Here is a 26,276-nt window from a genome sequence, read left to right on the forward strand (position 1 = left end):
GTTCAGTTTTCATATGTAGGCTGGGTAATGGCTACCACCCCTCAGGCTCAGCTGGGTGTAGTCCTTGGTGCCTGCAAACCACTGGATGCTGGTGACCACGGTTTCCATGTAGGACAGCGTGTCCCAGCCTAGCCTGGTGTGCACCAGGCCACAAGGAGCAGCACTGCCATCTAGGGACTGGGTGCAGGGCCGGGCCCCGCCGCATCAACCTGCCTCTGCCTGCACCCTGAGCACCCCCAGCCTGCACCCAGCCCCTAGCTACCCCTGCCTGCACCCTGAGCTACCCCCAGCCTGCATCCAGCCCCAGCACCCCTGCCTGCACCCTGAGCTATCCCCAGCCTGCACACAACCCCTAGCTACCCCCTGAGCACCCCCTGCCTGCAGCCAGCCCCTAGCTACCCCCTGCCTGCATCCTGAGCTACCCCCGGCCTGCATCCAGACCCTAGCTACACCCTGCCTGCACCCTGAGCTACCTCCAGCCTGCACACAACCCCTAGATACCCCCTGAGCACCCCCTGCCTGCACCCAGCCCCTAGCTACCCCCTGCTTGCATCCTGAGCTAACCCCAGCCTGCACCCAGCCCCTAGCTACCCCCTGCCTGCACCTTGAGCTATTCCTGCCTGCACCCAGCCCCTAACTACCCTCTGCCTGTACCCTGAGCTACCCACTGCCTGCACCCTTCCCCTATCTACCCCCGCCTGCACCCTGAGCTACCCCCTGCCTGAACCCATCCCCTAGCTACCCCCTGCCTGCACCTTGAGCTACCCCTGCCTGCACCCTAGGCTGGCTGAAAATTGAAGATGAGATCAGGTTGAGCCTCACTAACATATGTTCCCAGCTGGAGAAACTGTGTGAGGAGGAGCAGGCACATCCATCCCGGTCAGAAGACTCCTGGTTTGTAAGTCATTTTATAATTTTATTTACAATATTTGATTCTGTTCTAATTAGTAGAGAATAGGGCTGGGTCTTTGCTTACACAGCACAGACATTCAGATCACACCCCTACCCCACCCCCAAAAAAACCTGAACACACAAAATAGTGCGCAAAGTTGGACAACAATTTTGTTTTAAGAGAAAATGCCGCAGCGTTTTTTAAACAATGTTGTGAACGTTGTTGTGTTGCGCCTGGTTCCGTTTTATTCACCATTGTGTTTTCCCTGTCTGAACGCCACATTTTGCTATCTTCCTGCCTATTGCAGCTGCCCAGGGGGCCTTGGGTTGGGAACCCCTGGGGTTCGGGGTTTGAGATCAAAGAATGGGTTGGTGGCAGCTGTTAACACTTTCCAGCATAGGACTCCCCCCATCTCAGCTCAGCCCCTTGTCCTCATGGAGTTTTCAAGTGCTGGCACCTGAGTGATTTCTCTCCCAGAAAGAAAAACAATAATGGGTGGAGAGGAGTCTCACAGAGTCCCTATCAGGGTGCGGAAGAGGGACATGGGGTCACCCCCCTGGCATGCGAGGAATTAGGTGCAAACAGAGGCCCTGCCATGGTGAAGTGGCGAATAGGGGGCACACGGAGCCTTGGCAGTGAGGGGTATGTATATCCATTGAATCCCTGGCACACTCAGCCCCAACCTGGGTCTTCTTAGGGCTAATTCACATGCCCAAAAGCCTTTGAGATCCCAGGATGGGGACAGCACCGAGAACGGCAATTTAGTATCGGTACTTACTGGTCCATCCAGCACAGTGATGATTCTTTATACATCGGAGGGGTAGCCGTGTTAGTCTGGATCTGTAAAAGCAGCAAAAGAATCCTGTGGCACCTTATAGACTAACAGACGTTTTGGAGCATGAGCTTTCGTGGGTGAATACCCACTTCGTCAGATGCATCTGTATTCACCCACAAAAGCTTATGCTCCAATATGTCTGTTAGTCTATAAGGTGCCACAGGATTCTTTGCTGATTCTTCATACGGTGCCCATCCACCATAGCATCTGGTCACCTCAAAATCTTTTATGTCTTTATCCTCGCACGCCCTCTGTAAGGCTGGGAACCACTATGATCCCCAGTGCGGAAATGGGAACAGGGCCCGTGCAAGGATATTTTGTGCCCTGGGCGAAACTTCCACCTTGCACCCCCTCCCCCCCGTAACATCGGTTCATTGAGGGGCAAACCCCAATGAGCCTTTATAGACCCTAGGGGCCAGCCGTGTCCAGGTGCTGCTCCCCAAACCAGGTTCCCCCCTCCCCACCCCCTGAACTCCCCTGGAGGGTGCACAGCCCCCACCCCATGAGCCCTCCCCACCCCACCCCAGCAGCCCCCGCCCCGAGTCCTCACTGGCTTTGCCGGGTTTGGGCGCTGCAGCAGCTCAGCAGGGAGGAGCTGCCTTCTGGGGGCTCCCGCAGCAGATGCATGTGGCCAGAGGCCCCCGTGCGCCCCCCTGGCTCCCCCCTTGCCATGCTTGGGCTCTGCAGCTCCCAAGAGTGTGAGCTGCGCCCCAGCGGCAGCTCACATGCCCAGGAGCTGCAGAGCCCGAGCGCGGCGAGGGGGGAGCTGGGGGGCGCACGGGGGCCTCTGGCCGCATGCATCTGCTGCAGTCTGCAGGAGCCCCCTGGGGGGGCGCCAGGCCACAGCCTGGCCAGGAGGGGTGGGGGTGCGGCTGCTCCCCACTAGCGGCTCAGCCTTTGCAGGACTCTTGCCCCACTGCACCCCGCCAGCTCCTCCATGGCTGGGGCTCACCGTCCCCGCAAGCCGACGCTCTGGCTCTCTGGTGCCTCCAGAAGGCGACTCCTCTCTGCCGAGCCAGGGCACCGCTTTTTGTCGTCCCCAGGGCCATCCTTAGGATTTATGGGCCCTTTGCAGTATTATTAAACTGGTGCCCCTACGCCCGACAGCAGCCTGAGCTTGCACTTTGTCAGGGGGCGGAGGGACAAGGCAGAAAGAATAACAAGACACTCGGCCCACCTAACGGTGGCAGAGTCACAGTTCCCCACAGAGACCCCTGTGCCCTCTCTCTCATGCAGAATGGACATCCAGAAGGTACCTAATTAAAAGCACTAAACTTGGGAATAAAAAGTGTCAGTCACAGGCTTTTTTATATGCCCTGAAGTTTGTCAGACATTTATTTGCAAAAACTTTGTAGTAAAGGTGAGTCAGCTGTCTTGATGAATACAATGTTAAATATTATGGAATACATGATGCAGGTCTTCTCTGTTTACATTTTCTCAATCAGTATTTCTAAGCTGATTTTATATTTTAAATGCACTCACTCATTCCAGATTACTACATATTTAACTCACTGAAACAGAAATTATTTTAAATTAATCAGTCACAGAGGTTTAGTGTGGTCATAACAATGTTCATTGCTTTCAGAAAAAGGGAACTCTAATTTACTATGTGTGATCTCCATAACAATACACAGGTTTATGAAATTTCACCAACTTTAAAAAAGATATTTCCAAAGATTTTAGGCGTAACAAGGGATTTTATATCTTACTAAGGTCCTGATTTTGCTTAAAACTAGTTCATCAGATAGTCAGAAGTAAAGAAAGGGAAACTCTTTATCCAGTATCAGAGGGGTAGCCGTGTTAGTCTGGATCTGTAAAAGCAGCAAAGAATCCTGTGGCACCTTATAGACTAACAGACGTTTTGGAGCATGAGCTTTTGTGGGTGAATACCCACTTCGTCAGATGCATGTAGTGGAAATTTCCAGGGGCAGGTATATATATATGCAGGCAGGCTAGAGATAATGAGGTAGTTCAATCAGGGAGGATGAGGCCCTCTTCTAGCAGTTGAGGTGTGAAAACCAAGGGAGGAGAAACTGGTTTTGTAGCTGGCAAGCCATTCACAGTCTTTGTTTAATCCTGAGCTGATGGTGTCAAATTTGCAGATGAACTGTGTGCAGTTCTGGTCACCTATGCGATGCGATGCATCTGGGTCACAGCACCAAGCACAGCTATCTGGAAGCAAAGGGCTGTTGCTTTCTTCAGTGGGGGGCGGGGAGGGGAGAGGGGGTGAAGAGAGAAGTGGATGGACAGAAAAGACAGGAAGACTTTGGAAGTGAGGTTTTTTTACTATAGTAATTAAAATGTGTATTTTAGATAAGGGTGGTCTTTTGAAGAATTTATTTAAAAAGCCATATGTCTGAAGATCGAAGCATATTTGTGCATCTAAAAATCTATGCAAGGATTTTTTAGAGATGTGATTTTATAATCTTCACCAATGAAATTATTTTTAAAGCAAATTTTAAACTAAGGTCCTGTAGACTGACATGTTCTGAGTAAATATTACAGCCATGCACAACTATTTGTCAGTACATTCAGAAACTGACAGTAGCTACCTGGGGGTTGGCAAATGCCTGTTAAAAAGAGCCATTCAAGGGGTAATGAAGACATTTAACAGTTTCAGTGTTGTGCTAATAGGTCTGGCAGGCTGGAGACTTTTTCTCTTTTAACCACTAGATCCCCTTCCCAGGAAGGCTCAGAGCCTGCAGGAAGGGTCAGAGCAGGGACAGGAAAATCAGTAGGGTGGACACTAAGACCCAGTGGTGCCCCAAATTTTCAGGTGCCCTACGCAGCTGCCTATACCTAAGGACGGCCCTGGGTGCCCCCAACCATTTGCCATCCTAAGCGACTGCCTAGGTCTCCTAGTGGTTGCACCGGCCCTGAATGGGAAACTGAGGTACAGAGGCTCAGATACTCAAAGAATCTCACCTAAGTGACTTGTCTAAGCTCCTGCAGGAAAGCTGCGGCCCACCAGGGATTTGAAGGCAGGTCTCTGGCATCCCAGGCTAGTGTGCAAACCCCTGGGCCATCCTCCCTCTCCGTTGTTTCATATTAAGGCCTCCTTGCCCCCTGCTTTCTCCAAAACCATCAGGACCAGATTCCCAGTTATTGTAAACCAGTGTGACTCCAGTTTTGCACCAGTTGAGGAGCTGGCCTGCTAGTGAACTGCCAGTGCCTGGGGATTGGGGAGTGAAGTAGGGGGTGGAGGGGACAATATACTCTGAACCTCCCCCAACAATGTTATGGGGTGATAGGATGGGGCTTATCCCCCCAATCCTTGCCATGCATTTGGTTTTGGGTTGAAGATGGGGTAGGGTCCAAGCACAGACCAGAGGGAGGGCTACTCCATAGGATTCCTAGGGGCCCTTCATAGGGCGCAAGGCATTGTTCTCCTGGAGGGGGAACGCAAAAAGCCCTTTTGAGGGCGGCCTAGTAGGTAGAGTATGGGAGTCAGGAGACCTGGGTCTTATTCTCAGCTATGCCACTGACCAGCTGGCTGACCTTGGACAAGTTGCTTCCCTGCTCTGTGCCTCAGTTTCCCCTCCTGCCATTTGTCGATTTAAGCTGTGAGCTGTTGAGGGCAGGGCCTGTCTCTCACTCTGTTTCTGTGGAGTGCCCAGTATAATAATGTCTAGCTCTTTTCATTAGTAGATCTCAAAGCGCTTTACAAAGGAGATAATCATCCCTATCCCTGGGGAAACTGAGGCACAGAGACAGGGAAATGACATACTCACAGTCACTCAGCAGGCAGGAATAACCCTGGCACTCCTGAATCCCAGTCCCGTGATCTATCCACTAGGCCCTACTGCAACCTGGGGGCCTGATCTCAGCTGGAGCCTGTATTTGTCAGTGATCATCAGGAGCCCCATATGCACTTGGGGGAACAGAAAACTGGCCCAGTGCAAGAGCCTCATGGCCCCACCCAGCCATCGCATGGATACTGCGCTCGCTAGAATTGCATCCCCAGATACAGAGTAGGTTTGAGCCCTGCAGGTTTGGCAAAAACTCTTATCTAGATCTGTACAGCACCAAGCCAGATGTGGCCCTGATCCCGAGCGAGGGCTGGGCAGATTCATAGCTTTTAAGGCCAGAAGGGACCATTGTGTTAGGAAAATATAGGACTTGCCAGACTGGATCAGATCTGAGGGTTGTTCAATCCAGTGTCCTGTCTATGGCAGTGGCCAGTGCCAGATGCTGTGGAGGAAGGTGTGGGACAATCGGCCCCCTGTCAGGGTTCCCTCTCCACTCTGAGGTACAGATGTGGGGACCTGCAATAAAATCCCCCTAAGTTTATTTCTACCAGCTTAGGTTAAAAACTTCCCCAAGGCACAAATTCTTCCTTGTCCTTGGACGGTATTGCTGCCACCACGAAATGAGTTAGACAAAGGTTCAGGAAAAGGACCACTTGGAGTTCCTATTTCCCCAAAATATCCCCCCATGCCCCTTCACCCCCTTTTCCTGGGGAGGCTTGAGAATAATCTACCAACCAAATAGGTAAACAAGGTGAGCACAGACCGGACCCTTGGGTTTTTAGGACACTAAAAACCAATCAGGTTCTTAAAAGCAGAACTTTTGTATAAAGAAAAAAGTAAATGAAGCACCTCTGTAAAATCAGGATGGAAAGTAATTTTACAGAGTAATAAGATTTAAAACACAGAGGATTCCCCTCTAGGCAAAACTTCAAAGTCACAAAAAAACAGGAGTAAACCTCCCTCTTAGCATAGGGAAAATTCACAAGCTAAAATAAAAGATAAGCTAATGCATTTCCTTGCTATTACTTACAATTTTTGTAATCTTGGATGCTTATTTCAGGTAGGGTTTTAGGAGATGGTTTTTCCTGCCCTGGTCCCTCTCTGTCCGAGAGAGAACACAAAGAGAGCACAAACAAAACCTCCCCCCACAGATTTGAAAGGATCTTCTTCCCTTATTGGTCCTTTTGGTCAGGTGCCAACCAAGTTATTTGAGCTTCTTAACCCCGTACAGGTAAAGGAGGGATTTTATGCTACCCTGAGCTGTATGTTTATGACACCACCAACCCCCGTGCCAGGTCCAATCCTAGTCTCTAGAGATTGGTTTAAGCCCTGAATCAGGAGGTTTAATATCCCTGCTCACATCAGCATTCACTCATCTAAGTCTGTCTGTTCCTGCTATCTATAAATCTATCCAACGCCTCTGGGAAACTCACGAGCCTCTTGGCCTCAATGATTTCTGATGGCAGGGAGTTTCTCCAGCCAATTGCCTTTGACGTTGATCATCTAGGCTGAGCAAGAGCATAACACAGGCCAGCAAACCTCACCCAGAGGGTCCTGCCTCTACCCCATATCTAGTGGGTGAGCTAGAGTGCAGTTTTTAGATCAAGCTGTCCAGTCATGCTTTAAAGACTCCAAGCAATGGCGAATCACCATGTTCCGGGGCAAGTTGGTCCACTGGTTAATTGCCCTCTCTATATGGTGGGGGGGTGGAGCAAGGGAGGAGTTTACTATTCCTACCAATAGATTAGATAGAAAATGATTGATTGCTCATGTGCGTGGAGATGGATGGATGATAGACAGATGTTTAGGGGGATGGATGTGTGTGGGGATAGATGGATACGGGGATGGATAACTAGCTAGCCGTGTATACGGATGACTGGCTGTTTCTGCAGATGGATGGAAGGATGGCTAGCCAGCTAACCGTGTAGGGGGATGACTAGCTGCTGATGGCTGGCCATGTTGATAAATGGAAAATAATGCACACTGGGAAACATCCTTCCGACTACACATTTAAAATGATGGGGTTTAAGCCAGCTGTTCCCACTCAAGAAAGAGATCTTGGAGTCCTTGTGGATCGTTCTCTGAAAACATCTGTTCAAGGAGCATCAGCAGTCAAAAAAGCCAACAATGTTAAGAACCAGTAGGAAAGGGATAGATAGAAAATATCATCATGCCTCTATTAGCCTGTAGTACGCTCACACCTTGAAGACCGTGTGAAGTCCTGGTCACCCCATCTCACAAAATATACGTTAGAAATGGGAAATGTACACACAAGGGCAAGCACCATGATTAGGGGTATGGAACAGCCTCCAAATGAGGTGAGATTAAAAAGACTGAGAATGTTCAGTTTAGAAAAGAGATGAGGGGGGCATGACGGAGGTCTATACAATCATGACTGATGTGGAAAAAGTGACAAGGGAAGTGTTATTTCCCCCTTCACGTGACACAAGAACCAAGGGTCACCCAGTTAAATGAATAGGCAGCAGGTTTCAAACAAATGAAAAGTACTACTCCACACAACACACAGCCTGTGGAACTCATTGCCAAGGGATGTCAGGAAGGCTAAAAGTATAAAACTAGGTTCAAAAAGAATTAGATAAGTTGGTAGAGGACAGGTCCATCGATGGCTATTAACCAAGATGGCCAGGGATGGAGGCCCATGCTCTGGATGACCCTGAACCTCTGACAGCCAGAAGCAGGGGGTGGACAACAGGGGATGGATCATTTGATAATTGCCCTGTTCTGTTCACTCCCTCTGAAGCACCTGGAATCGGTCACTGTTTGAAGACCAGATGCTGGGCTAGATGGACCATTGGTTTGACCCAGTATGGCCGTTCTTATGTCTGGGGATGGATGGAAGGATGGATAAATGAATGCACACGGGGATGGCTAACTAGCTGTATACAGGAATGGATGGACAGACGGATAGCTATGTGGCTGTGTTTGGGGATGGATGGAGAGACAAATGTACATGGGGATAGCTAGTGAGCTTTGTATGGGAATGGCTAGCTGGCTGGGTGCAGGATGGAAGGCTGGCTGGCTGGCTGGCTAGCTAGCTAGCTGTGTAGGTGGATGGCTAGATAGATATACATGGGGCTGCCTGGCTCTGCATAGGAGTGGCTGGCTAGCTGGTGGGGTGGCTGGCTGGGTAGCAGGGTGTCTAGCTGGCAGGGCGTCTAGCTGGCAGGGCAGGGTGGCTGGCTGTCTGGCAGGGCAGGACAGGCTGGCTAGCTGGCAGGGTGGCTGGCTGGTGTGGGAGGGAGGGGGTGGCTGGCTAGTCAGCAGGGTGGGATGGCTAGCTGGCTGGCTGGGATGGTGGTGGCTGTCTAGCTGATGGGGCAGGGTGACTAGCTTTGCATGGGGGTGGCTAGCACAGTACACATGGTACAACAGGTGGCTGGCTGGCTGGAGAGTGGCTAGCTGGTGGGAGTGGTTGGCTAGCCAGAGTGGCTGGCTGGGAGGATGGCTAGCTGGGATGATGAGTGGCTAGCTGGGGGGGTGGTTGGCTAATTGGCTGCGGGGTGCCCGGGAGTGACTAGCTCTGCGTGGGGGTGGCTGGCTGGCCGGGGGGGTGGGGTGACTAGCTGGGGAGTGGCTGGCTGGCCGGGGGGGGCGGTGGCTGGCTGGCTAGCTGGCCGGGGGGTGGGGTGACTAGCTGGGGAGGTGGCTGGCTGGGGGGGGGGGGGTGGAAGACTGAACAATAAGCGGGGAGGGCAGAGCCAGCCCGTCCCTTGGCGAGAGGCTCCGTTCGCCTTTAAGAGGCCGGCGCTCGCTCGCTCGCTCTCCCTGCCCCGCAGCTCCCCGGCCCCCGCTCAGGGCGTGTCTGTCCCCGGGGTGCCGGCGGGGCGGGGCCGGAGGCAGAGCCCGGCCGGGGCTGGCACGGAGCGCGCTGGGGATGCTGCTGCCGCTGGCCTCGGCGCGCTGCAATTAGCCAGCTGGGCACCGGCCTGGCCAGGAGCCGGCTCGGGGAGCCCGGCCCAGCCCGGCCGCTTTGTTGCTGCTGCCGGATTTTCGGGGTGGAAGGAAAAATCCAGGAGGGACCCTCCCCCCATCAGGACTGAGAGAGGTGAGGGGGCTGGGCCGGCAGTAGGGGCAGGGGATGGAGGAGGATGCGGGGCAGGGATGGAAGAGGGGACCCAGTGCTAGAGGAGGAGGGGGGCAGGGATGGAATAGGGGACCCAGTGCTGGGGATGGAGGGGGGACCCAGCGCTGGAGGTGGAGGAGGAGGAGGAGGGGGGCAGGGATGGAGGGCGGGATCCAGTGCTGGAGGAGGGGGGTAGGGATGGAGGAGGGGACCCGGTGCTGGGGATGGAGGAGGGGGGGCAGCGATGGAAGAGGGGACACAGTGCTGGGGGTGGAGGAGGAGGAGGAGGAGGGGGAGGGGGTCAGGGATGGAAGAGGGGACCTAGTGCTGGAGGAGAAGGGGGCAGGGATGGAGGGGGAGGAGGGGGCAGGAATGGAGGAGGGGACCCAGTGCTGGGGATGGAGGAGGAGGAGGGGATCCAGTGCTGGGGATGGATGGGGGGGACCCAGTGCTGGAGGTGGAGGAGGAGGAGGGCAGGGATGGAATAGGGGACCCAGTGCTGGGGATGGAGGAGGAGGAGGGGGCAGGGATGGAGGAGGAGACCCAGTGCTGGGGATGGAGGAGGAGGAGGGGGGCAGGGATGGAGGAGGGGATCCAGTGCTGGGGATGGAGGAGGAGGAGGGGATCCAGTGCTGGGGATGGAGGAGGGGGGGACCCAGTGCTGGAGGTGGAGGAGGAGGAGGGCAGGGATGGAATAGGGGACCCAGTGCTGGGGATGGAGGAGGAGGAGGGGATCCAGTGCTGGGGATGGAGGAGGAGGAGGGGATCCAGTGCTGGAGATGGAGGAGGAGGAGGGGATCCAGTGCTGGGGATGGATGGGGGGGACCCAGTGCTGGAGGTGGAGGAGGAGGAGGGCAGGGATGGAATAGGGGACCCAGTGCTGGGGATGGAGGAGGAGGAGGGGGCAGGGATGGAGGAGGAGACCCAGTGCTGGGGATGGAGGAGGAGGAGGGGATCCAGTGCTGGGGATGGAGGAGGAGGAGGGGATCCAGTGCTGGAGATGGAGGAGGAGGAGGGGATCCAGTGCTGGGGATGGATGGGGGGGACCCAGTGCTGGAGGTGGAGGAGGAGGAGGGGGGCAGGGATGGAGGGCGGGATCCAGTGCTGGGGATGGAGAAGGAGGAGAAGACCCAGTGCTGGAGATGGAGGGGGGACCCAGTGCTGGAGGTGGAGGAGGAGGGGGGCAGGGATGGAATAGGGGACCCAGTGCTGGGGATGGAGGGGGGACCCAGTGTTGGGGATGGAGGAGGAGGAGGGGGGCAGGGATGGAGGGCGGGATCCAGTGCTGGAGGTGGAGGAGGAGAGGGGCAGGGATGGAGGGCGGGATCCAGTGCTGGAGGTGGAGGAGGAGGGGGGCAGGGATGGAGGGCGGGATCCAGTGCTGTGGATGGAGGGGGGACCCAGTGCTGGTGGTGGAGGAGGAGGGGGGCAGGGATGGAGGGCGGGATCCAGTGCTGGGGATGTGTATGTGGAGAGGGGAGGTCTCTTGGCTTGTCCTGTGCATGCTCCAATTGCTGCTGGGCTGATCTACAGCCTGAGGTTCCCCCTCCCCCCCACAGGGAAGGGATGCAGGGAGCAGAGCTGACTCCCCCCAGCCCCAGGCCTGGCCCCTGGTACCAGGGCTGCTTTGTGTGTGCGAGCAGCGGTTGCATTTCCCCCTCTGTGTGCTCCAGTCACCGCTGGGGGAGGGTTCACCCCCACCACCCTGGGCAGGTTGTTTGGGGGCGGGAGGAGAGGACCCTGGACATGCTCAAATGGCAGCTGGTGGGAGGGGATGGGGATGCAATCAGAGTTATTTCCCCTGATTTCCCTGGGGGAGGGAGGCAGAGATGAGTTGTGTTGCAAGCTGCTGGTGCCGATCTTTGGGGGGGTAGTTCTCCATTCTCCCTTCCCCCGGCTGGATCCTTTGGTGAGATGTTCCCCTTCCCCCAGGTGCCAATATTCTGTTAGCAGCATGGAGACTCCAGGATGTGGGGGAGAGAGATTGAAAGGCCAATATGGCTGTGGATGCTGGCAGCCTCGGTACGTGTTTGTGCCCGCTCTGGTCCTCGCCGCATGCCCATCTGTGCTGGGTACGCAATCCCTGTAGGAGCTGCTGCGCTGGCCGCCTCTGCGGACCCATGTCTCCCTCCTCGCCCTGGGGCAGTGCTGGTTGGGTGGATGTCCTAAAGGATGCCAGCATGCAGAGAGCCAGGTGGCACCGGGGGTTGGAGTTGGGAGCTGAAAGAGAGGGAAGCCTGCTGCGGGAGGGGGTAGGACCCTGCTCCATCCAACTGAAAGATGGGGACTGGGCTCCCCGACCCCAGTGGGGCGAAGCAGCCATGTCCAGAAATGACTCTATCCAGTGTGAGACAGCAGGGGGCGCTCTCAGTGCCGCTGCCAAGGAGAACGGGGGAGCTGTCCCCTCAAGCCGGGGAAGAAAAGCTGTGGACTTTCCCTTATTTTAAACCTGGCCCCTCTCCATTCATCCCGCTCTGGATCTGCTGCTGCCTGGCACCTAGGGGTGAAGAAATGATGTCAGAGTGGCAGTATCCCCACTGGGGGGATACCTACCTCGCCCACCTGTAGCTGTCACCTGGGGGGATGTTCCTTCAGACAGAATCACTGCTGCCCTGGGCTCCCTCCTCCAGCCCCTGGGGATGCTGGGAAGGAACCAGAGCTGGGGGGAGGGAAGGGAGGTGATGTGTCCTAGTCCCCTCCTTCCCCCGGCTTCTGTCCCCTTTTGCTGGAGAGGACTCCCCGACCTGCTGAGAATATCCTCCTCATTACATGGGTGGTTGCGGCTGCTCCCCGTCGCTTTCTGTATTGGCTTGACAGGCCCAGAGGCCTCTGGACAGGCCTAGGGCAGGAGGGTGGGGAGCAGTGGGGAGGGACAAGTGACCCCCCCCATATACCTCAGCCCTGAGCTGAAGGCAAGAGGGGTGGTCTCTGAAGCCCCTGTGAAGCTTGGCTTGTTGGATGAGGCTGCCAACAGGAGGGGTTCAATCCATGCCAGGAGGGCTGCGTGCTTTGGGATGGGACTGTGCCGGGAGCTGGTCTGAGAACCCACCAGCTCATTTCATGAAGGGAGCTGCCAGCCATCGAAGCAGAGCTCGATTTGAACCGGGGGGCTGGAGATGAAGCCTGTCAGGTCCAGCTGGGTGTGGGGAGAGTGGGGATCGGGGGGAAGGCTCTGGATCCCTTTCCCAGAGCCTTTGCCAGCATGTGGGTTTGCTGCTCAGTTCTGACATATGGAGTCCAGTTCACTCCAGGGGAAAGCCGCTGTAGCTGCACCAGGAGGGGTCCAGGCCAGGGGATGTCCCTGAGAGCATTCTCCAGGAGTGGAGTGGGGCAGAGTCATCTCTTGGGAATGAGCCATCCCAGTGGGATCATTAACCTTGGTGTCCCTTTGCAAGCTGGGGGGAAAAGGCTGCAGCCCCTGACAGAGTCCAACAGGGGTCACTGCACGCCACCACTCCAGCCACCTGCTCTGTGGGGACAGTGGACACCAGGACCTGGCCACGTCCCAGCTGACATAGAAGGCGGTGCTGGAGGTGGCGATCTGACACCTCAGCTCCAGGACCGTGTCCCAGACAGGTGGGTCGTGAGCAGGGAGAACAGTCCCCCTGGCTCAGGTGCATCTCTGCTTGGAGAGACAAGGAATCCCTGTGAGCAATGACAGGTGGGAGCCTGTCCCGTCTTGTTCCAGGTGGAGGAGATGGTGGAACCAGGGTCTTACCACTATGGATCAGCTCCCCGGGCCCATCTAGGCCAGGATCCCTACCTCCCTGGATCAGCCCAGTGACCATCCAACTTCTATCCCAGGTCCTGCCACGCTGGGCCAGTTCAGTTCCCTCTTGGTTCTGATTTCCTGCCTCTGGCAGTTGCCAATCGCAATGCTTTAGAGGGTGGAGAAAAGCCTTCCTAAAAGGCTGTGGCCCCTCGGAGAGGAGAGTGGGGAAGTCCCTTTCTGAGCCTCAGGGGACTACTTCCACACAGTTGGATCCATTTCTTCCCCTCCCATCCATTCAGTTTTCAGGGCTACCACCGGTATGGGGTGGGGTCCATGGCAGCTAAGGGGGTCACGCTGCCATGTGCCCCATTGCCTGGATGTTGCAGGCTCCCAAACCTGATTGCGCTTCTAGAGAGAACTTCTCCCCAAGAGGTCCCCCTAGCACTGGGGGAGCCCAGGGTGCGCGTTGCAGTGATGGGCAGAAAAGTGACCCTTTTTAGGGGGGGGGTCTATCTCCCTGAGTGGCAGGGGGCGAATGCTAGTCTGCCTCAGAAAGTATTAGTGTCCCCATTTCATGGGGGAAGGGACAGTGGGGGCTGGGAAGGGGGAAGAGGCATGTTGAGGTCACGTGCTGAACAGGAGCAGAGATGGCAATGGAACCCAGGAGTCCTGATTGCAAGTCCCCTGCTCCAAGCACTAGGAGAAGTTTGGGGGTGAGATGTCATTAAAATAGATCTGCCACCCAGACCTTCACTGTGATTTCCCTGCACCCACCATGGGGCAGGGGGATTAAATATGTCGCGTGGTCTTTTCCTAGATTGCAAGGACTCCAGCACAGATCCAGGGCTGCAGCTTGCAGCAGATCTTTGCTCTGGGGTTCGTGCCTTCAGGAGGGAAGTCCAGGTTCCCTGTGCCATCAGGCTTTATATCTCATTCTCTGAAGCCAGACACGCCTACTCCATCCTGATAGGAATTCTGGGTAGTGTAGTCCCAAAGGCACTTCCTGTAGCACTAAGAGCTACTATAATTAGACCTGCCACTAGAGGGCAACAGAAACAGGGCAGGCACATCGATCTTACACCATGCAGTGGATAGCGGGCTGCATGGGTAAGGGTTAGGGTTGCAGGGCATTAGCATTGCTTTGAGTGTGCGTGGATGGGAAGAGTAGGACTGGAATAGCTGAGAGTTGGGGCGAAATGTGTTGGCTGAGCTGTGGGGGTCCCAGGGCTGGGGTAGCAGAGGGGACTGGGAGTGAGGAACGAACTGCATTGGCAGAGTGGTGTGGAGGTGACGGTGCTGGACAAACCTGGGCTGCTGTAATTCTTGACTTCCAAGGGGGTTGCTATGCTGGATGGAAGTTTGTTTGCAAAACGCTTTGAGATCCTGGATGGCGCTGGAGTGGGGCAGCGTAACTCAATCCCCAGCTTCTCGACACGGGGGGGCAGAGTGTGTGCTGATGTCTCTGTCCCTGCTGTGCTATGGGTGGCCCTGCAGCTGTAGGCTGGCGTGTGGGCTGGAGTCCATCCCCTTGTGTATTTCAAACATCACCTCATGGAATGAGCAGGGCCGGTGCGGCTCTGTGGTAGTTACAGTCGTACGAGGTCGGGAGGGGATTCGTTTCTACGGGCATCTGAGGAACGTGAGCCCAAAGGCAGGAGAGGGTTCACTGGGGATGCTTCGTGGTGTTGGCATTGGGTGAAGTAGTATCACAGTTGTGCCTAGTGGCCCTCGCTCAGATGGGGGCCCCATCATGCCTAACATAGTCCCTGCCCCAGAGAGTGCTGTCTAAATAGGCAGAGTGGGAGGGGAAACTGAGGCCCAGAGAGGGGCAGTGCCTTGTCTAAGAGCCAGGAATCCTGAATCCCAGACCAGTGCTCTATCCATTAGGCAACACTGCCCATGGGGATTACACAGCAAGCTCTAGGCAGCTGTGGGATTGTCTCTTTGTCACAGGACATGGGCTTGCGCCATTTACAACCCCTACCTGTGGAGAGTGGGTAAGTTTTATTATCCCCATTTTACAGAAGGGGAAACTGAGGCACAGAGCAGGACGTGACTTGCCCAAAGCTATACAGTGAATCAGAGCCAGATCAGGGAATAGAACCCAGGTGTCCTGACTTCCTTTTCCCTTCTCTATCCCCTGGACCACACTGTCTTCCTAGAGCCAGGAATCCTGGCTTCCCAGACCCCTGATCTAACCACTAGATGACTGTCTCCCTCCCCAAAGCCAGGAATAGAATCCAGGAGTCCTGGCTTCCCAACTTCTGAGCTAACCCCTAGACCACACTCCCTTCCCTCGGGAAAGCTTTCAAAAACATTGACCATGCCTGTGCCTGTAAATTGCCCACACAATTTGCCTTTAAATCTGGGCTGGTTTGATGCTGTTCTGATACACTATGATTGGGACATCCCTCTCAGGCTGGGGGTGATGGGGAGGTGCTGTGCGGGGGGAGAGGGCAGACTAGTGAGGGAGCAAGCTCTGGGAGAGGAAGGATGACCCAGTGGCAGGGCCGCCCAGAGGATTCTTGGAGGCCTGGGGTAAAGCAATTTCAGGGGCCCCTTCCATAAAAAAAAGTTGCAAAACTACAGAATATTATATTCTCGTGGGGGCCCCGCAGGGTCCGGGGCCTGGGGCAAATTGCCCCACTTGCCCCCCCTTCTGGGCGGCCCTGCCCAGTGATTAGGGCTCTGGCCTGGGATGTGAGAAAGCTCAGTTCTTCTGTAGACTTTCCTGTGTGACCCTGGGCACATAGGCTGCGGAGCTGGGGGCCACCCAGTGCGTGGCCTGACCACAGCCCAGCCTGGGGCAGGCGATCCGGGAGCACCAGGGCCAGGAAGAGGGCGGAGCGTCACTGGGCATCAGGAAGGGAGGGACTGGCTCGCCTGCGTGCTGTGATGAGAGCCAATGGGGCCGGAGCATGGAGCCACACCAGCAGCAGGGGACGGGTGGGGTCATTCTACAACCCCTCCTCGACCCCCAGCTCTATCACCTGCTGGGGACAGGAGCCGATAGCCCCCTTCTCTCCTCTCCTCTCCCCCGTGGCCTCCCACTGCAAATGGCATCCCACATCCCCTGTTTGCGCAAGTCACCTGAACGATATTAAGACCATGGCAGTTAGGTGCCAAAATGCCCTTGAGGACCTGAGCCTCTCTGTGCCTCAGTTTCCCCTCTTTACAATGGGGATAACAGCCCTGCCTCTCGGGTTGTGGGAATAAATACGTTAAAGGGTGTAAGGTGTTCAAACACTGTGGTAACGGGAGCAGACTAGTACCTTAGATAGGTTAAGCGAGAGTGAAAGGTGTTACAGGAGGGCAGACTAGATGTTTGTAACGGTCTGTTCTTGTCTTAAAAATCTATCGATTCCCAGTCTTGTTCCCCTCACGCTCCCCTGGATGGAGCCAGTGGGTGGGGCACTCTTCTGGGATGTAAAAGGCCTGGGTTCAAATCCCAGTATTGCCTGATCTGGAGCTCAGGGCCTTGACCTCATGTCTTCCGTATCGTATGGTAGTGCCCGACTAGCAGGCTGTGGGATATAGTCCAGCTGTGTGCATTCTCTGGGCCTGAGGAACCTTCCCAAGGCAAGTTGAAACCCCCACATTTCAGCAAAAAGTTGCACTTTCGATGAATTGGTGTTTTCTGACCGGGCGGGGTCTGTCCAGTTCTCATCGTTGTCCCTCTCTAGTGGCCGCTCTGCAGAAGAGGCCAAGGGAGCTGTAACAGCAGTTGCTCTTTAGCTCAAGCAGCAGCTATTTTCGCGGCTAAGATTCCTGGGTTCAAACCTTGCTGGGGGCCTGAGCAGCCCTGATCACAACAGATCTTTTCCTTCCAGAGATCGCATTGTTCCAACCGAAGGGGTAAAACGAGGGTGAGGAGAGGACCCACCCACCCGCCATCCCACCCCACTGCAAAGCTAACCATGTTTCTGAGCTCAGTCGATAGCAGCTGAGGCCAGGAACTGGTGCATGCAAGGACTGGTTCTTGGCATGGACATGGGAGCAGATCTCTGCAGGGAGGCTGGCAGCAGAGTGTGGGGAGGGGGGGGAGGGGGAGGGATATCTGGTGATGCTCACAGGACACGGGGAGGTTCAGTTGAGGGAGGGGAGGAGCGGGAGCAAGGTTTGTTGTGGGGACACTGAGGGCTTGTCTACATCACAAAGTTGCAGCGCTGGTGAGGGGGTTACAGCGCTGCAACTTAGGAGGTGTACACATCTGCAGGGCATCACCAGCGCTGCAACTCCCTGTTTGCAGCGCTGGCCGTACTCCCGTTTTGTCTCGGGTGTAGAGGATCCAGCGCTGGTGATCCAGCGCTGGTAATCAAGTGTAGACACTTACCAGCGCTTTTCTTGACCTCCGTGGAATAAGCAGGTATCCCAGCATACCTGAGGAAGCCTCTGGTAATCAAGCAGGTCTCCTTCCCCGGTTTGCTCTCGCGTTCCCCGAACCTCCGTGCAAGCAGGTCTCCTTCCCTGCGGTTTGCAGGGTGGTTTGGGGAACGCGAGAGCAAACCGCGGCGAAGCTGGTCTCCTTCCCCGGTTTGCTCTCGCGTTCCCCGAACCTCCGTGCAAGCAGGTCTCCTTCCCTGCGGTTTGCAGGGTGGTTCGCGGAACGCGAGAGCAAACCGCGGCGAAGCTGGTCTCCTTCCTCGGTTTGCTCTCGCTTTCCCCGAGCCCCTTGAAGCCGCCCAACAGCGCTGCAGTGTGGCCACATCTAACACCACTTGCAGCGCTGGTTGCTGTAAGTGTGGCCACTCTGCAGCGCTGGCCCTATACAGCTGTACTAATACAGCTGTAACAACCAGCGCTGCAAAATTGTAGATGTAGACATACCCTGAGTCTGAGCACCTTGGGGTCAGCATTGTCCCTGGTTTGTGGAAGCTGGGGTGTGTGGGGGCCCTGCTGCAGCCTGGTCATCCCAGCCTACCCCCAAGAATCTGCACGGCCAGGGTCCCTTTAAGGGTGCTCTCAGGACACAGGCGGGAGTGGTTGGGATGCTGCTCCATCCTCCCCCTAGCTGAGAGGCAGGCCTGGCAGCTGCCAGCTGGTGGGGGTCCCTGCTGCCCATCTGTGCAATCTGGGCCCAGCTAATGAGGCCTGAGGCAGAGGTGGGGGAGGGGGAACAGGCTGCATCTCAACCTGCTTTCTCTATCCCCCTCCCTCCGCTGACTGATTGCTGGGTGGGGGGCAGAGAAATGGCCGGGCTGAGTGGGGGCAGAGATGCACGCGCCGACAGAGACTCGACAGGGCTGCGCAGTCTAATGTGAATCCATTAGCGTCCATTATGGCGGGGGAGGGGAGCTCCCAGGGGCCTGTGGGGGGAGGGGGAATGGTTATGAAACCCTGGCTTCTCTGCACGGCTGGTCCCTTCTGCTGCTCTTCACTCTCCCCGCTGGCGGGCTCTGCAGTGCTTAGGGTGACCAGCCAGCAAGTGTGAAAAATCAGGACAGTGGGTGGGGGGTTATAGGAGCCTATATAAGAAAAAGACCCAAAAATCGAGACTATCCCTATAAAATCGGGACATCTCGTCATCCTAGCAGTGCTGCAGGAGGAGTGACTTTGAGGCTGTTGGGAGCCAGGACACCTGGGTTCTCATCCCAGCTGTGGGAGATGAGGGGAGGGGTGAGGGTCTAGCAGTTACAGCAAGGACTCGTGGGTTCTAATCTTGGCATGATGAGGGGGAGGGTTAGAGTGTGAGGGCCGGAAGTCAGGACCCCCTGGTTCTGGGATGGCAGTGGGGTGGAGTGGTTAGAGCAAGGCCTGGGATCTAGCCCAGCTCTGCAACAGACTCAGTGTGTGACAGTGGCTCAGTCACTGTCCCTTGGTTTCTATGATCTGCAGCACTTCGGAGCTCCAGTCACAGACTGTGACCACATTGTGCTAGGTGCTGTACAACCCGGTACAAAAGATGGTCTCTGCCCCAAGGAGCTGTTAACTAGGCTGGGACTTTGCCTGGAGTAAATTCTGACACACACACACACACTCTGGCTGCTGAAAACTTTCCCTGATTGCCTCAGAGTCACCATTTTCAAGCCCTAGCTCTTCTGCTATCAAACCTGCTCCCTGACCCATTGAACCTGCACTGTCCATTTAAACCACCTCCCCTTTGCCAGGATCCCTGCTTGGGCCCCCCCGATGAACTCTCCTCTTCGCTGCTAGGATCATGGCAACAATCTCTGGCTCTGATTTAGCCCTTTCCACCAGCAAATCTCACAGTGCTTCACAATTGGCATCATGATCCCCATTTTACAGATGAGGAAACTGAGGCACGGGGGGGCAGTGACTTGCCCACGGTCACTCAGAGACAGAGCCAGGAATACCGCCTAGGTCTCAGTCCCACTTCGGTGCTGTACCCACTAGCTGATACTGCCTAGAAGAGCCCCCCTCCTCATGTGTGCATCCTGTATGCTCCCGTTTCAATCGCCAACCTATGCCGCTCGCCTTCCTGCTGTTGTTTCCAGCTGATCTGGAAGTACTGTGCTTTGTGGCAGGGGTTGCCCAGCTGGGGGCGGGAGGCACTTGCTGGTCCCTGGAGGGCTGCTTTCTGGGTCTGTTCATTCCCAGCTGCACAATCCCGGTGAGCAATAGCTGAAAACACAGCGAGACTTCTCTGGTGTTAGTTTGCCAGGTAAGAAATTGGCTGTATGTGCCACAGGAATGTCACATGATCGTGGAGAGGTGGGAGGTGAGGGGTGATCGGGGAGGGGAGCTTACCCAATAGGGTCAGCCCCCGCTCCCCCCCCCCAATCCTGACATTCTCACGGCAGGGTCAGGTAGAGCTGTAAAACAGGACCTTACTTTTACAAGCCCTGAGATGGAAAAGTATACATGAGACGGTCCTCCCCTATTGAAATGTTTTTGAGCCTAGGGTAACGTGCCCCTTTCTGAGAGTCAGGAATTCAAATCTCAGCTCCTTAAGGTGGCCATGGGTGGTCTCAGCCCCATTGCCTTTCAGAGTGGACGTGCCAGAATTACGGCCCTGGCTGTGCTATCGGTCACCACCACCGTAATGATCCTGATCTCCCTTGTAAAGTGCTTGGAGATCTGTGGATGGAAAGTGCTACAGAAGAGCAAGCTGGGGGTATTATGACTCTAATCCCTAGACCATGTGCCCCAAGCCAGGAGCAGAACCCTAAGTCCCAGCAGCCTATGCTATCTAGCAAATAGTTGGATGCACTCTGCCAAGCACACTAGCAAGTAACAGCGTATCCATGCTAGCAGTTGTTCCTGTGGGGTAGCTTCCAAGGTCATGGGGCCTGGCCCGGCCGATGACCCACGTGGATGGGTCTCATGGGTGCACACGGCAAAGTTTCCGTTTCGTTTTTTCGCCTGTTTTCTTGTTCTTTGTTTTAACACGACATCAGTGGTCGCGTGTGCAAATATTGGCCTGACCGTCTGCTTCCACCTCCCATCTCTAAAACGAAGGGGAATGGACCCACTTTTCAAAATCGCCCGGACTGACGCTCCCAAGTCACTTGCGTGCTTTGCACAGTCCCTCGCTAGTTCACAGGGCTGTTGGGAAGACGAAGCCAGGGATGAACCCTGGTGAGAGCCCCACAGGGCTGCCCCGTGACTGGGGCTCCTAACCGCTGCAGCTAATAATAGAAACCAAGGGACAGAGAGGGGAAGTGACCGAGTTACTGTCTCACACGGGGTCGGTGGCCAAGCTGAGGTAGAACCCCAGAGTCCTGACTCCCAGTCCTTGCTCTAACCCAGTTGTTCCCAAATTGGGGTTCACAAAATGTTAGGGAGGGGTTGGGGAAAAAGTTCTCTAATGGCAGACGGAGCTGTCCCTAGGGACCCCGGGCAGCACAGGACCAGCAGCCCGGAGGCCCTGGACTTCCAAGAGCTAAGCAGATCAAAGCAAGCATCTCTATTCCACTGAGGCGATATAAGGAGTTGTGAAATTTCTAACAAACGGAAAGGGAGGTGGATTTTTTTTTGCTGTTTTTAAAATTAAATAGGCCGCTAATATTTTTAAAATTTATGAAGAACAAGTTTAAGCTTTGTTGTAACGTGCACTGTTGCCTGGACTGCTCGAGACCTGAATGCTTGTGTAGGAGAAACTCTTTGAGTTGGCTTCTTAAATACCTTCCTGCTGTTTCACATCTGATACTCCGTGATGAAACGTAGGAGCCTTGTCTTATAACAGGGTTATTCAAAGTGATACAGACTGCAACAGTGAGATCTTGGAAGAGTGTTGCCATTTTCATAATGTAATAAAAATACTGTAATGATAAATAATTAAGTGTGTAATAAACAAATTTTAGATTTCCAGGATCACTGCTTTTATAATTTATACTCAGGTAATGGAGAAAATCCCTGGAAATATTCATTTTTAGGAGGGGGTTCACGAGACCTGACATTTTAGTGAAAGGGATTCACAGGTTGTTAACGTTTGGGCGCCACTGCTCTAACCACTTGGCTTTACTACCATTCCAGAGCCAGGGCTCGAACCCAGGAGTCCTGACTTGCAGGGGTTGGATGGTGTGTGTGAGGTCACACGCTGAATGAACGGGATGAAAAGAAATATCACAGAGCTGCTCAGTCAGGGCACAGGATACCTGGCGCTCACGTAATGAGGCACAGGGTCCTGTGGGAGAAATAGCAGGTGATCATGCGGTTGAATGCACAGGGCAGAGGCAGAGGGGAGTTGAATTAAGGCGTATGCACCCTTAGGATCTTACCCAGTGGTGCTTGCATGTTGCATCAAGCACTCAAATAAGCGTTGTGGCCACCAACCAGGGATCGAATCTGGGACCTGCAGAGCCAAGAACTGTAAGATGCCCTGGTTTGAGCTGAAGCTCTGTGAGCCAGGGCTGCTTGGGGGGGGAGTGGGGTGGAGTGTCAAGTAGCCCTGGCCCGGTGGTGGTCCGGGTCTTTGGCTGCATGGCGGTGGGGGGCCCTTCAGTGCTGCCGAAGACGCGGAGTGACTGAAGGGCCCCCTGCCCCCAAAGACCCGGACCACCGCTGGGTGAGTACAAGCCCCACAGCACCCCCGCTTTGCCCCAGGCCCCCTGAATCCTCTGGGCGGCCCTGCCGTGATCAGGGCTGTACCACCTCATGACCACCGTGGGGCGGGCACAGAGGGGGCTTGCTAACACTCACCGGGCGGGGCGGGGGGGTTATGTCCACACTTACTAGGAAACTGAATCTGGCGTGAGCTCCAGGGCTATCACTGGTGGGTCAGTTAGCTTGAGTCCCGCTGAGGTCGGCCGTCCTGCAGGACCTTCCCTTCTAAGGTGGCTCCATCCGTGAGACGAGTTCGGTGGATCTCAGTTTCCGCTGGCTAGCAGATGAAGTGGAGGGCCCTAGATACTGGTCTGTTCCTGGAAGGAGTCTTTGCTGCTGCCCTGAAATGCCAAGCAGTATTTTAGCCGAGTTAGACCCTGGGACAAGATGCGCCGCACCAGGCTGTGGTGTACGTATGCCAGTGCCTAGGCAACTGGTTTGCTCTTCGGGCTAACATTCCAGTGCAGATAAGGTGTGAGAGACTAGGTTCTCCACAGAGCTCAGCACCTGGATGCTGTCACTGAGAATCACCCCCCCACACACACACACACACTATTTGGAATTGTCCGTCCGCCCCAGGAGTGCAGCATTGGTAGGCACAAGGGCTCAGAAATTGTGGCTCAGGCCTCTCCGAAACCACAGGCTTGGCTTAAAAATCCTGAGATCAAAATAATCATCAATGTTGGGTTCTTTTTATTGGGCTTCTGAGCCCTAAAGGGTCACGTCTGCAGGAAACCTCAGATTCTTTTCCTCTGAAGCACCTGGCACTGGCCACTGTCTGAAGACAGGATACTGGGCTAGCTGGACCTTTGGTCTGACCCACTATGGCCATTCCTATGTTCTGCCACCATGCCATGACTCCAGGGGCTGGGACTTGAGGGACAACGACCGAATATCGCAAGACTCATGATAAAATCGTGAGAGCGGGCGATGGTGCCACCATCTCACCTTGGCACCTTTAAACACGGTGCCCTCCTGACAGTGGTGTTTCTGAATTACACATTTAATTATCCCTCACCGTGGTGGTAGACATTAGAGTTGAAGTGGTCAGGGTGCTAATTTGGGACTTGAAAGACAGGAGTTCAATTCCCGGCCTCTGTCACTGATCTCTGGTGTGACCTTCATAGATTCAAAGGCCAGATGGGCCCCACTGATCATCTGGTCTGACCTCCTGTGTAACACAGGCCATGGGACTTCACTGAATGAACTCCGGTTTGTACCAGAGCAGATATTCCAGAAAAAACAGCTGATCTTGATTTAAAAATTGCCGGTGATGGAGACTCCACCACGACCCCGGGGAAGTTGTTCCAATAGTTAATTACCCTCACTGTTAAAAACATGCACCTTATTTCTAGTCTGAATTTGTCTAGCTTCAACCTCCAGCCATTAGGTCGTGAGCCTCATGTAGGTGCTTATCAACTGGGATCAATTAACCTTTTCTTTGTTGAGTTAAATAGGTTGAGCTCCTTGGGTCTATCACTATAAGGCGGGTTTTCTAAAGGAGTGCTCAAGGAAGACAAGGCCATTATGGAGAAGTTAAATGAATTCTTTGTGTAGGTCTTCACTGCAGGGGATGTGAGGGAGATTCCCACGCCTGAGCCATTCTTTTTGGGTGACAGGCCTGAGGAACTGTCCCAGATTGAGGTGTCAGTAGAGGAGGTTTTGGAACAAATTGCTAAATTAAACAGTAATAAGTCACCAGGACCAGATGGGATTCACCCAAGAGTTCTGAAGGAACTCAAATGTGAAATTGCAGAGCTGCTAACTGTGGTATGTAACTTTTCACCTAAAACAGCCACTGTACTAGCCAACTGAAGGACAGAGGATGTGATGCTGATCTTTAAAAAAGGCTCCAGAGGCAATCCTGGCAATTACAGGCCGGTAAGCATGGGCGGCAGGTATCATAGGCTGGGGGAGGCTGACCCTCCTTAAACAGCCAGGTGTAGCTCTGCCCACACTCTGCCCCCAGTCCCCCTCCTGCTTGGCAGGCAGCTCTTCCCCTGTGCCATCATGGCCCCAGCTGGTGCTCCAGGGCTGGGGAGACTGGAGCTGCACTGCCCAGCCATCCGGCACTCTGGGGCTGGGGAGGCTGGAGCCGGGGGGAGACTGGGGCAGGGACCAGCAGCCACGGTGTGTGTGGGGGGATCTGAGCACGGAAGGAGCAGGGCCTTGGGCAAAAGCAGTGGGGTTGGGGGGCTAGCCTGCCTGAGCCAGCAGTTCATCCACTGTCCATGCTGGTAAGCCTAACTTCGGTAGCAGGCAGATTGGTAAACTATATTAAAGGACAGAATTATCAGAGGCCTAGATGAACATGATTTGCTGGGGAAAAGTCACACCGCTTTTGTAAAGAGAAAAATCATGCCTCACCAATATACTAGACTTCTTTGGGGGTGGGGGGTCAACAAACATGTGAAGAAGCCACCCTACAACTCAGTCCTCCAGCTGCTCAGCAATCTCCCTCCCTTTGAACTTCCCGCAATCGCCTCATGTTTTCCCGTTGCTGTTGAAATCACCAGCTTTTATTGTCCAAGAACTTTTTATTGTGATGATTCCAGTAGGTAGCTACCAGGGACGCTTGTGTTCAATAAATCCTGACTGCGTGCGTGAGCCTGGATCATCGCCGGAGGGTAGGAGCAGTGCACCTTCTCCTGGCTTTGATGCTACTTCAGCTGCTAGGTGGAGGCCAAGTTGTAGTGCTCGAGGGATCTAGCATTCCAATAATGCGGCCCGGGCTTCCCAGAAGTGTCTGAGTTTCATCAGTATTTGCATGAGCATAAAGGGACCCTATCAACATAATAAGAAAGCAATTAATTTCACAGGCCAACCCTTCTTCAAAGGCATTTAAAAACGCTCTGCGGATTTAATCACACGGTGGGAGAATTATATAGCAGAACAGATGATAAATTATAGATCGTAACAATGGGGGTGAGACATACCGGGGCTGGCTCTGCTCTCGGTTTCACCTGGGTGGCTCCACCAAGGGCAGGATCTGGCCCCACAGATGTGCAGAAGGGTCTGGGGAGAACGTGCCCTTCAGCAGCAACTTTCTAATGCACTGCCAGGAGTTAAGCAGGGGCAGGGCTCCCCGGGGCAGTGTCTTTTGCAGGACAGTCTACAGCAGCAGTTCTCAACCTGGGGTCTGAGGCCCCCTGGGGGGCTGTGAGGAGATTTCAGAGGGTCCACCAAGCAGGATCGGCATTAGACTCCCTGGGGCCCAGGGCAGAAAACCAGAGCCCCACCATCCAGACCTCAAGTGAAGCCTGAGCAGCTTAGCTTTGCGGGGCCCCCTGTGGCATGGCCCTGCTTGCTACCCCTTAATACCAGCCCTGGCTTTTATATGCACAAAAACAGTTGTGGTGTGGTTGGGCCATGGCATTTTTAAAGCATGTTAGGGGGCCTCAGAAGGACAAAGGTTGAGAATCCCTGGTCCGCAGGCCAGCTGAAGCAGGTCTGCTGCTCGGCTGTGCCACCAACTCAGGTGACATTTCCCCAAAAGCCATCTAAATACCCTCTGACCTAAGGGGTGAGGAGCCTGTGAATTCAGGCCGTACCTCTCCTGTGGACTGCAGTTGGTGTCTCTGAGCACCTTGCGGCAGTGCAAAGTGCCAGACTCCTCCTCCAGGGGGCAGGCAGCTACCCTTCCCCCCCAACCCCAAAATCAGCTGAGGGGCTGCAGAGGGTCACTTCTAGTAGAGATACAATAGAGGCCTGTTCAAGACCCTGCTGTTTACTGGCCCTGCCTTTCAGCGTCCATGTGAAATCCATGCACACCTGGGTCATTAATTAGGGTTTTTTTTTTTAAATTAGGCAACCCCTAGAGAGGAAAGATGGTGCCAGATCAGCTTGCAGGAGAGCTGGCTTCAATTCTTGTCTCTCCCACCAACTCCCCGGCCTTTGGGCAAGTCACAGCTCTGTGCCTCAGTTTCCTTATCTGTAGAAATCATACCCTCTAAACAGCAGAGAGAATGTTCATTGGGACCAGGACTGTTTTCAGCACA

The 26,276-nt window shown here is 54.7% G+C and overlaps 1 protein-coding gene across 3 annotated transcripts in view; it reads left to right on the top strand.

Moving 5' to 3' along the window:
• Positions 1–9,457: 9,457 nt before the first annotated feature.
• MAP3K12 (mitogen-activated protein kinase kinase kinase 12) overlaps positions 9,458–26,276 on the top strand; it is an 82,699-nt gene continuing 65,880 nt past the window's right edge. For all 3 annotated transcript variants that reach the window (XM_050925808.1, XM_050925810.1, XM_050925811.1), the window contains exon 1: positions 9,458–9,542. The gene's annotated coding sequence lies outside the window, so the exon portion shown is untranslated. The remainder of the gene's footprint in view (positions 9,543–26,276) is intronic.

This window comes from Gopherus flavomarginatus, chromosome 16, assembly GCF_025201925.1.
Source record: "Gopherus flavomarginatus isolate rGopFla2 chromosome 16, rGopFla2.mat.asm, whole genome shotgun sequence".
Classification (NCBI taxonomy): Eukaryota; Metazoa; Chordata; order Testudines; family Testudinidae; genus Gopherus; species Gopherus flavomarginatus.